The 12,188-nt window shown below is 37.5% G+C and overlaps 1 protein-coding gene across 13 annotated transcripts in view; it reads left to right on the forward strand.

The window, feature by feature from the left end:
- Nucleotides 1–357: 357 nt before the first annotated feature.
- Nucleotides 358–12,188, forward strand: part of LOC107085580 (transcription factor SOX-6-like) — a 153,048-nt gene continuing 141,217 nt past the window's right edge. For 3 of the 13 annotated variants that reach the window (XM_015375981.1, XM_015375983.1, XM_015375986.1), the window contains exon 1: nucleotides 1,809–2,188. The gene's annotated coding sequence lies outside the window, so the exon portion shown is untranslated. Of the gene's footprint in view, nucleotides 489–1,806; nucleotides 2,189–2,355; nucleotides 2,466–12,188 lie in introns of those variants that run through there. The other 10 variants (XM_015375977.1, XM_015375985.1, XM_015375987.1 and 7 more) reach the window with 6 other exon arrangements.

Raw genomic sequence — 12,188 nt, forward strand, 5'->3', positions numbered from 1 at the left:
ACTTTTTAAAGTACCATAATTATAATGATACATTTTATTAATTGTTCCAAGTGAATACAGAAGAAGTGGAGAAAAAACTGTATATAGGTATATATATTTATCTAACAAAATTCTACACACCAAAAAAAAAAAAAAAAAAAAAAACTTTTTGACATTCTCTTAGATAAAAGAAGTGAGCACTTATAGCCTAGGAAGACTTCTAGATGAGCAGTCCTAAGGTGCAGCTCTTGGGTGGCTGTTTTATTGCTTCACCTGGAGAAGAAAGAAGAGAAAAAAGTCCGACGCACCGGAGTCAGATCTGTTCTGATGTTGTGGTCGTGTTGTGCATCTTTCTCTCTCTCTTTTTTCTCTCTATCCCCCTTCTCTGGATCTCTGTCACTCTCTCCCTCTCTCTGTCACCATTTTCTTTGCTTCTCCTCCCTCTTTGGGTTTCATGACACTCCGCTGTTAACAATCAGAGTTTCCTCCGCTGTCCATCTCCCCTCTCTGTAAGTAAACTTTTATTTCTTCCTAATTGTTAAACTTTAAGGATAATTTTTCAATGCTTATACAAACTGCTGCATCCTCTACCGCTTGTTGATTGTGTTAAGATAACAACTCTTCCATCAGTAGCGTTTAGGACTTTTTTTTTATTTTAAATTGAGATGCGGTTTTGTTGAATTTTCTTCACTTTAACATAGCGGGCCTCCTTCTGCGTCTTAAATCCGACTTGATAATCTAAAACAGATGTTCATTCAAGGCAGATAAATAGTGCTTTGTTGTGGCAACCTGTAGACTTATGCTTATTCCACATTTAAATAGATTTATGCAGGTCCATGATAAAAAAATATATATTACAGGAAGATTTATTTTAAACAAATTAAAAGGTTGACATCTCATTGCAGATCACATGCGTAATTTATTGTTTTAGTTTCTGCTAAAAAAAACATCAGAAGGGAATAAAAGTATTTATGTGGAGCTTGTGTAGATTCCTTTTTTTTTTTTTTTATATTTTATTTTAATAGGATTTGGACATCAGTTTAATTGAATTAAAAATCCCAAAATGTTACTTTTATTTTATCAACATACATACTGATAAATTATCAATTACTACAATTATGTTCTCACAAATTAAATGATTGTACGATAAGAAGATTATAGAAATAGTTAATAGGATAATTCTGCAGAAACTATTGTTTTAAAAATCAGGGGAAAAGGGGAATCTAATAACCATGAAATCTGCTTTAATTCACAGACGTTTGGGTTAGTTTAAAGGGGATTCGAAACCTTTTAGCTTTTCTTTTTTGCCAAATAATTATACAAAAAAAAGTCACAGAGAAGAATCAATTATCGGTTTATTTTTAGGAAGATTTAATTATTGCAAATTAATGTTTTTTTTTTTCTTATTTGATTTATGGTTTTCTCTTCCGTCCAGCTGCCCTGTACCTGAATGCGTTTTCTTCTACAAGTGAACATGAATACTAAATGTAAGAGGCAGTACTTTATTAATCATCCAGTGGCATAAAACAGACAAATTATAATTTTTTTTTAATTATTTAAAAACCTCTTAATCAAACAGAAACAGTCCAGAGTATCTTTTCAATGTATGAAAAAGTTGGGTGAGGGTTTTGTCCTTACCCTTCATTTAAGTTTTTATTTAAAGGTCTGTAAAGTCGGAGCAGAAACAATCATCCCCCCCCCAATCTCTTGTCTGGGAGGAGGAGGAGGTAGTGGTGGAGGTGGGGTGAGGAGGAGGAGGAGGGGGGGGGAAGAGTCCTGCCTCTTTGCCTTCCTCAGATCAATGCCCTGGCCACTTACTTTCTGATGTTGCACGACGGGAAATGCTTTGAATACTTGCGACATGGCTGCGCGCATTGATTGTCAAGATTGACAGCATCTCCAGCTCCTGTAGTCTCCTGTCTGAGTGACTGCGCGAGGGGAGGGAGATAAAGAGTAGATAGGCGAGAAAGAAAAAAAAAAAAAAGATTATCGCAGTTCTCTTTTTGTCGTTGTTTTTATTTTTGGACACCCGAACTTCGCAGTTGGATCCTCCACTCCCAGCAGCGCTACTTTCCCGTATCTGGTCCCGTGCGCGCAGAGTCAAGTTTTGCTCAACAGATAGCAGCTCAGCGTAAACTGTAAACTGTAGCGTCCGCTGCGCTTAAAGGAAGGACGCGCAGTTTTCTGCTCCACGACTCTCATCCTCAAGGTAAGCCGCACGCTTTGCTGAAGACTCTAATTATTATTCTCCTTATTTTCTGTTTCAGCGCGAGCTGTCACTGAAAGCGTCCCGCGCGTTCTGCGCCGCGTGCGTGCGCGCGTTTAAACAATGCGGGAGAGTTCCTCGTGCGCCGAGCTGGCACGGGACGGGAAGTTTTTTGTTGCGGCGGAGATGAGTGAGAGTCAAACTTTGATTGTTGTGTCCTGATGAATCGCTTCTTTTTCCGCAAGAAAACCAAAACAAAACGAGCAAAGAGACGACAGAGGTGGGTTTAGTCTTAACTCGGAGTCCTTCTATCCAAAACAATTGGTAATTAACAACTATTTCCAGTATGTATTCATAGTTCTAAATGCATCCTCTAATACAATAAATGTTTTTTAAAGGTTTAAATTTTACTTTATGTATTTCAAGTTTGAGCTGCAAAACGCAACGCTGCGCAGTCACCAAAGCAAAAGTTGAACATTTTCAGATGAATAGTTCTCAACATATAGAGTGCATAAGTGCTGATTCTTAAACAATTTAAAAAGCGATGAAGGTTAGGGGTTTCTGTTTACATGTCCCGTAACTTTATTCCGCCTGGTGGCAGTTTCATTTCTGTCCACACCGCTGCGCCTCTTATTGACAGTGACGTGCGCCCTGGTAGGTTTCCTGTCTCTCTTATGACGGCTTGGTAAAGATTTCACTTTTTTTATTTTATTTTACAAGCTCCACTTTGACGTTTCTTTCAATTTTACCTTAATATGAGTTTGAAACTTGTTGGGGTAGAAAAAGGCAAACAAAAACTTTTATTACTTGTTAAATATTTTTTAGATAAGATGCGCAAAGTTCTTTTCAAGCAGAGCAGCATGGGAATTTTTTGCTCCTCTCAAACTCTCCAGAGGGTCGGGGAGGGGAATTGACCCCTTAAGAATGTATAAGCCGTAAATTAAATTCAACAATCGTAAGTCTTGTCTGTTCAGAGGCAGATGTAGGCTATATGACTACAAGAAAAGACTGTTCTAATTTTATCTGAGAGGGAACTTTAGTCCAGCGCCCCAGACTCTCCAAGTAGATTTATTGCTTTTTTGGACGGAGTTGTTTTCCTAAAAATAATTTTTTTTTGCTGTCTTAAGAGAATAAATAATTACAAACCAGCACTGATCTGATCAGCAATAACTTTTAATATATAAATAAGATTATTATAAGATTATTTTTTTTGTATTATCTAATTGATCGTGTATTTAGCTCTCATTTGACTCCTAATCTCAGGTAAAACGCACGCGTAAAACTCAATTTGACTCCCTAAAATCTAAAAGTTTTGATCCCATTATTATAAAAAGTCTAATTAGAAATGATATTCTTTGGAATGATTTATAACGCAGCTTTCTTTAGACCCCCCTTCTGAGGTCTAATAACCATCTTTCCCTTCTCTCCACAAACCTGAGCCCAGCTCTCCTGAGTGGAAAGCCTGTTAAAGTTTCCCTCTTTCTTCTTTCCCCTTCTTGGCATTTTGTTTCGACTCCTCTGTACGGCCCGTTTACGCAGGTCTCCTCATAAGGTAAGGCGGTTCTGGAGACCAAACGCAAACCTAAATGGCACATGTATAATTAGACTGCCCATTCAGCACATTGTCCTGATTGCTATACACGGACACTCGGCTGGGAGTCTTTTTTTTTTCTTCTCAGACGGCTGCTGCAGCTCAGCATGTCGCTTTATGAAAGAGTAAAAAAACAAAAGATAAAATAACTTGGCATCTGTAGCTTCAGACCTTTCAACTTTTATATATTCTCTAAATGGAGAACAGAATCACAACTAATCATCTTGTTTATTTAAAGTCCTATTTGTGGCAATCATGCATCTCAATATATTTGATCAGTGGAGATAATGTTAATTTTTTTTTTGGGAAGTGTAATCTTTCCACAATTTATTTGGCAATCCAATACATTTTTTTCCTATGAGTTCTACAAAAGTAAAAATAGTTTTTCAGTTGCCTAACAGGAAAAACAACTTCTTTATATATTTAAGGGTTATCCTAGATCCTTGGGTGACTTGATATTTTTATTGGCAACACTAAGAATTGTCTCCACTAAACGCAGCATAAGATGCCGAGAGTCAGGCGCTGCTTGTTCCAGGGAGTCCAGGGATTTTAGGACTCTCATTTAGGCTGAATGGAGAAACCCACCTGTCTCTAACGTATCCTGGATTATTCAAGTTCACTTCCAATCCACCGCTTTTCTTGTATAAGCAAAGTGTGAGATTGCTTCTGAGTTTTTTTTATTTTTTATTTAGTTTTTGCTGTTATACATTTTTAGATCTATTCACTAGCTGTCCACATCTTCCAAATATGTTTGAATCTTTTTGAGAAAGAGGGATCAATGAAAGGTCCTAATATGATATATCAAAAAGACTTGTTTCATAATGTTCATCTGGAAATCATATATTGGACTTGTCCTTGTTTAGTTTCAGATGAGTAAATGTTTGCTTAGAATTTTGCTGTTTGGTGAATCTCTTGGGGTATACCTTTCACCTTAAGGCGTGGCTAGAAATTATTATTTCCTGCCAATATATATACATATATATATGTATATACATACATATAGATTTTTTTAATGATGAAGCTGTGCCGTCAAATTGAAGTGTGTAGGTTTCTTTTAATGGCAGGATTTACAAGGACTGAATGAAATTATATTTCTCACAGTATCTGATATTCAGAATAGTTAAGAAAAAAGGTCAATTTATTACTATGATGAAATCTATAGCAATGTTTTATACATTCTTCAGTTTTATAGAAATTCAGCATTTTGATCAGGTTTTGAATGTCTTTCTGAGAATGTTTTTTTTCCAACTCGGCTTCGCTGTAATATATCTGTGTGAGGGTGTGTATGTATCAAAAGCACCTTATTGCTATAAAGTTCCCATCAATGAGTGGGAACTTTTGTCCATCCCCTGTACTTTATTCCTGTGTTTTTATTTTCTTTTTAAATTTATTTGAAAATTTAATTTTAGATTTTTTTTTGCCTCATTCATACAAATATCAACAAGAGATCAAGTGCATTGCTCTTTTTTTTTCTAGTGCAATAACATGTTTGCTGGTGACCAGGGGCTGCTATGGCATGTGACAAAGGATAGTGAAGCAATTGTAGAGAGATGGGAGCGGTTGAGTGGTGCATGGGTACCAGTTACTTCTTCTATGACCTGATGATAAACAAGATGAGAAGAAGGTAAACAACAGCAGGCTCTGTAAAGGAAGAGGGGGAGTGTAGCAGAAGGCTGGAGGACCGCAGGAGATAATAAAGGTGGCAGCACATGTTGTGACATCTGTCTTTCTAAGTGTTATCTAATTTGCAGTAGAATATCTCAACAATGATCACTGATGGGGAGATGCCACCGTATCCATGTGAGGAGTGAAGGGTGTTTGAAGGCGGATTTTGTTTTTAAATGAATATAAAGTTTCAGAGGAGATTTTATGAGTAAAATTCAACAAATGAACAACAACGTCTTATATTTGTTTTTTATTTTGTGTGAAATTAAGAAAAAAAAAAATCAGCTGTGGGACAAAAGAAACATATAGGGTCAATAACTCATGCAGAGAGTAAATTAAGAGCTAGAAAATGCATCAGCTGCTTCAAAAAGCATCATGAGGTTTTTTTTGTTGCTGTTTTAAAAGATGAATATAATTCCCCTTGAATGCAGGTCTTTCTAATGTCAAATCATCCTCTGAGTTTCAGGTTATATTTTTCATAGAGAATAACAGCGCCTACTGTGTGTGCGCTTGTGTGTGTAAGCACTTACTGAGCATCAACGCGGTCAGCGCCGTTTTTTTTTTTTTTTATTTGATTAGAACTTCATGTCCCTTTGGTAGCTGTAAGTGAACAGTATTGCTGACATTAAAGGATTACAGATGAAAAAACTATATACATAAATATGTGTATCATCACAGGAACTGCATAATTGCACAAGTAACCTAAGTGGCCCATTTTGATCTGTATCATTCACTCTCCCACTGAATATGTTTTTCACAAAATAATTGGACATTTTCTTTCAGTGCATAGCATAGTTACACTTAATTAAGTTTGACTTCAAAATGCAACAGACATGGCCATGGTAAGTAGCCTGGTGTTTTTTTCTTTCGTAATACTTTCTTTTTTTAATATCACACATTAATATGGAGAATTAATTGGAAGGGCGTCGGTGGCCGAATGTCTCTGACATGGGTCCGGGCCTGTAATCAGGTGGAGGAATTAGCGGGGCTCATTGTTTTTTATGAATCAGATGAAGATTTGTACAGTTGCTCTATGAAGATGGTTGCCTGCATTTCCATATCAAAGAGGCACACAGTGCAGCAGCCGGGCAGTAATTAAAATGTGGTGGATTTTGTAGTCACTGCGCACACACAAACGCACAAAGCACAAACACACTGATGCACACTCTCCCTTTCTTTCTCTGTCTCTCGCTTACACACACACACACCACACACGCACGCACCCCTTATAGACCAAGGCTGAGACCTGTCAGCTTGTGTGAAAAGACTGCAGGTGGTTGAAACTGAATTTTAGGCAAACACTTATGCTCTGTTTTTTTACATAAACGGGGGAACAGTAGTTGCTGCAAATATATAAAAAACAAAAGTTGACAAAAGAAAAAAAAAAAGCTTTAAAAGTTTGCTCTTCATTCTTTTAGTTTTGTGGAACATCACGATTGGTGCAGTTTGAGAGTTCTGCATAAATTATCTTAGTCTCTGTTTTGCAGGCAACAGCCATGGTGCTTTTTTGAATTTTAGTTGCAGAGAGTGTGCAAAATTCTTGTTTCTTTAAGTGGATGCATAATCGTTTCATAAACAGATGGATATGTTATGTGTGCGGTTTCAAGTGACCTTGCTGCAGTTTGTGATGCCTAAATAAATCAGAGGAAGAAAACTGAGATCTTCTGCCCCAAGTGTTTTCAGCCTTAGCAGAATTGTTTAAAAAAAAATCTCTAAAGACCTGTGAGCACGTCTTGTGAGCGGACAAGGGAAAAGAGATTAGTGTAATGTGGGTTGTTGCACTGCTTCCTCACAAAAGCTTCACAACAAGCCTCTTCCTTGTGATCCTCGGCATTGAGTTTGTTAGGACCCCCATGGGTGAAAGCCAGAGCCTTGGAGGAAGCAGCTATGACTTGAGCCAGCATAGGCAGTAGAAATACAGATTAACTATTTAGAATGAACACATAAAATTATTTTTTTTTTTTCATTTTTCTACAAGTTGCTCTTTCCCCACCTATAATCCTAGAACACATACTTTTTTGTTTCCAAGCAACATTGCCTTCCCTGGCCCATTAAAGCTAAACAATTAGGCATTATCCAGTTGGTGGACTCTAACAGCCGGCTTGGCATCTGCCAGCTTCATCTGACACAGGATGTAAAATATGTTTCATGGTTTTGACTGAGGAAAGCCAACATGACTTCATTACTGCATGGTCCAGCTCTGTGCATGCAGCGAGTTCTTTTGCTGGCACATCATTGTTTTCCGATCAGATTTGCAACTTGGTTTCTGAGTGGACATTAGCTTGTTTGGAGAGTGAACTGGTGCATGCAAAAACCTCTTAAAAAGTATTTTTTTATTTTTATTTTTTTACAGACAGGCCTCACCAGAGCCTTACTCTGCCAGTTGTTTTAACTTTTAATCTCTTCAGAGAGTGTCGGCGCTCTTGGATGGAAACAAATGCTGATCCCCCACTTGAATCATGGAGCAGCTACTGTGACATCTAAACAGGGTGAGAAAGTTATGGAAAAGAAAGGACGTATTGGGCCGGGAGTCAATTTTCAACAGTTTTTTCCCCCGTGGAAAACGTAAATGTACGTTGCCGAAAATAAATCAAAGTGACAAAGAGGCAGGGTGGTGTAATAGACAGTAATGGTCTTGTGGCTGAAATTTTGATGAAGTTAACCATAGTACCTCTTGAAACCCGGGCCTTTTGTTTCCTTTCTGAATCATCTCTTTATGCTCTGAAACTTGGATGTGTTGGAAAGGATCTGCTCTTAATGTACATCATGAGATAATGGCTTCAGCAACAAGCAAGCTCAAGCTTTCTTCTTGTCTCTGTCTTAATGCTGCTCTTTGTCTGTCTTTGTAATCCTTTCACAAACGCACAGAGAAAATGGATGAGGTTGCTAGTGAAGAGATGATCTAAGAGCAGTGGCTCCGATACCTAAGACTCTGCACAGATAATGGTTCTTGTGAGCATCTTGGATCAGACCCTTCTAAATTTGTGGAATTATATTTGATTATTTTATTTTTGTTTCTCATAAGTTATGTTAACAACTTTTCCAAAAGACATATTTGAAATTGTGGAGTTTGATTATTTTTATAATTTTCTATGATTGATAATTTTAGCATACACACTTTAGAAATAGGTGTTGGCTGCTTTGCAAATGTCTCGGCGGATGTTGAATTACACTTGAGGGACTCCTGTCTCACTCAGCTAGAAATTCATGAGCAAAATGAGTTATAGTGACTAAAGCAGTGCTGTGCTTGAGCAGTTGAAACAAATAAAGCAGCGTTTGTGATAAACCCTATCTTGGATAGGAAAAAAAAAAAAAAAAAAAAACTCAACTGAAATCTGCTGAAATGACAGAGAGTTTGTGGTTTGGCTCAATTGTAAATTTCCCATGAGGCCCTTTGACGGTCTGTTGGGACAGCCTCTCTGGCACACGCCACCCACCCACATACAATACACACACACACACACAAAATGCAGCGATGTTTCTGCCAGGCATACTGGTTAAAGTAACATTGAGGAGGCTCGCCTGCATGTGGATGATTGATGGGTCGGCGAGAACAGAGGATAGTGGTAGGGGTAGTTTATCTTTTTTTCTTCTTTTTCCGAACTAAACAGGATGAACGAAAGATTGTCTGCCATATCCAGGGCCAGCATTAGCTGTTATGGGGCCCTAAGCAAAAGTTGAATTTGGGGGACCTTTATTTCTGGAAATAATATTTATTGCTCAAAACAACAGTGGGATGATCAGATCACTCGCACACCTAGAAACAACAACGGAAGTGCAAAAAAAGCTTCGCTCAGTAAAAACATAAATTAAATTGTACAAAAACAGACAATCCAATAAAATATTAAACATCAAGTATTTTCTTAAATAATGGGAAAAATAACCCGAAACGCGGTGGAAACGGAAATTAAGGCTTAAAAACTGGTTATTAAAACAATGTAAATGTGTGTAGCTTGGTGCAACAATTCTATCTGAAAACATAAACTACCTTTTCCCAAATATATGACTTTTCATGTTAAACGGTTCCTCCTCAATGGCCCATGTATTCCCTGAAACCTCTGCATCCCAGCTTCTTGTTTGGGAAAACAACGGATGAAATCACTGTAAGATCTGATGGCCAACATTGTTGACAATATAAAACACTACAATCCAACATTCTTCTACCATAAGAAATCTTTGCTAGTTCTTTATAAATACCAGTTTGGAAAAACTCCACTCTGCAGGTGCAATAGTAAGAGGAAAATTGCAGGCATTCCCAAGCTTCCCAAAGATTTTGGTAGAACTTTTTAAACCGTTAGTGAGTAAATAATGTCATCTATGCGTTAGGGTGTCTAGAACATTTTCCACCTCTGAAGCCACGGCATTCTCATCACTCTTAGGCTTTTCCCCCAAGAGAAAATTGTCTTGGAGGAGTTTACACCGATCCTTCTTTATCTATGTGTCAAATATCAATCTTTTTCTTTTCTCTTAATTTTATCCTACAGTTGTGTGCCTTTTTATTATGTTTATCAGTCGGTTAGTTTGCTTATTCCTTGGGCCAGCCCTAGCTTTATCTACAGAATAGACTTATTGTTTATTTTCCCAAAATGGAGAAATTATGATGACCTGTTAACAAAATATATGCAAAATTAATTGTTGGGCGCAGTGATGAATATAAAGTCTAACAACTGCATGGATGAAAGACTACTTTCTACATTTAAATGAATGAAACCCTGTTGATCAGGCCATATTTGCAAAACAATGTTCTAATATTATAATCTGAAATAAAAGGATAGGGTTGACAAATCGGTTTCAGATAAAAAAAACAATCATATATATATATATATATATATATATATATATATATATATATATATATATATATATATATATATATAAAGTGCTTTGTGTGGAGAGAAAGATTAAAAACATCTAGTCCCATGCACTTCCCCATCTTTTCTCTGTGGTACTACTTTGGTTTGGGGTTTTACTTCAGCAGGGTGAGAAGCTTTGTGTTCTTGGTTAGGGGTGGGGCTCCGGGTATACATTGAGAAAAGTACAATGTTCCTCCTCATGCTTGAAAGCTAAATTTATTGGTTACCATCTGCAGGGTGGAGGAGTTTGGTTCATGGCCAGACCAAAGAAAGGCTTCTAATTAAACAGTCATCATTATCAACTTATGGTCAGTGATCATCGTCCCCCAACACTGGTTCTCCAAGATGAACGTGGTATCATTGAGGCTTTCCATGAAGCCAGTTCTGGACTGAATTAGAATACAACAAACCAGAGGAAAGTTCTAGCGAGAAGATTTGTTTCCCACACTTGGCAGAACAAACAACCTTTATCCACTCAGGTTTAAACAATTATCCAACATCAGAGAATCCACTAGAGCCTCAGCACTGGCACAGCTATCCCACTATGGTTTAAGACACGACCAAGTGTTGCATGTAAGCAGAGCTTTCGATAATTTCAATTAGTGTAAGAGGGGTGTGCCTGCAGTATCTGTATCACTGCTGCTGGAGGAGCTTTGCTTTGAGGTTGACAGCCCCTTAATGTAGTATTTCATGGTTTGATGTGTGAGTGACACACATACGCTCCAAGAGGATGGCAAAATGGTTTATTAGGACCTAATTAGAGCCCTGTGATTAAAGGGGAAGTGACTGTGATTAGGAGACCTGCAGACGATGTGGAAACATGGATGAATATTCAACAAAGAAAAAAAGACCTCCAGTATTTGCCTGTAGGTGTTTTAATGTGTGTGTGCGTGTTGTAGATTATCTGAGAGCCTCGGAGCCTTGTCTCCCCCGGATCAACTGTGTTATGGTATCATCTCTACAGCAGATCTCTGCAGAGGAGCTTTACAGCTTAATCTTTCAGACACAAAATGCAAAGCCGAACGTGGAACGGCAAATTCACATTTGATGTTTTTCTGCTGAGAACACTTGATGAGCGGATAATGAATCCTTAAACAAAAGTTAGAAATAATCATGATGAATGTTTTTTTTGTGGATTTTCACAGCTAATTTGACATAAAAACCATGAGGATTTTTTATGCAAAATTTTCTACTTCAGGAATCTTCAGGAACCACTCATTCTTATTTTCTTTGAAGTATTTTCTGTCTAATGAGAGATAAACTGTCTATTCTTATTAGTCTCTTGCAATGGAAAGATTACTATTGGATTTCCCTTCTGTTCGCTTCACAAAGCTGTACGTTTTCCTAATCCCAGATGGTGGTCTATATAAAAAAAAAAAAAAATCATTTACGGGACTGTTCTGAATGCTGCAGATTGACAGCAGGGCCTTAAGATTTTACAATTTCACAACTGACTTCCTCCTTAAAATGACACTGGCTTACCTGCCTATTACTCCTTTTGATTTCTACAGTACATGCTTCTGCGCTCTGAGAGGTATTCATAATAAGCTTAAACTTCACTGGCTTCGTTGCTAAAGGGGGTGCTTATCTCCCTGCTATTCAGGAGAAAGAAGGGTAATATTTTTTCCAATTTCAACATTTTACTGTTTGGCCACACTCTGCCCAAAACCGCATCAGAGAGCACACATGGACACACACATTGATACTGACTGAAGTAGGCATTTATCACATATGCACACAAACTCTGTTCAGGACTGTTCTATGATAAAACTATTGTCACAGCTTGAAAATGAAGCTGCTTTTTTTTTTAGCAAATGTAGCTCTGTTATATATTTTTGTCTTCCCGTTTTTAAAGCAGCTTGTGTTTATTATTTGTAACCTTATCGTATACCAT

Source organism: Cyprinodon variegatus, unplaced genomic scaffold (assembly GCF_000732505.1).
Source record: "Cyprinodon variegatus isolate N-32 unplaced genomic scaffold, C_variegatus-1.0 Scaffold128, whole genome shotgun sequence".
Taxonomy (NCBI): Eukaryota; Metazoa; Chordata; class Actinopteri; order Cyprinodontiformes; family Cyprinodontidae; genus Cyprinodon; species Cyprinodon variegatus.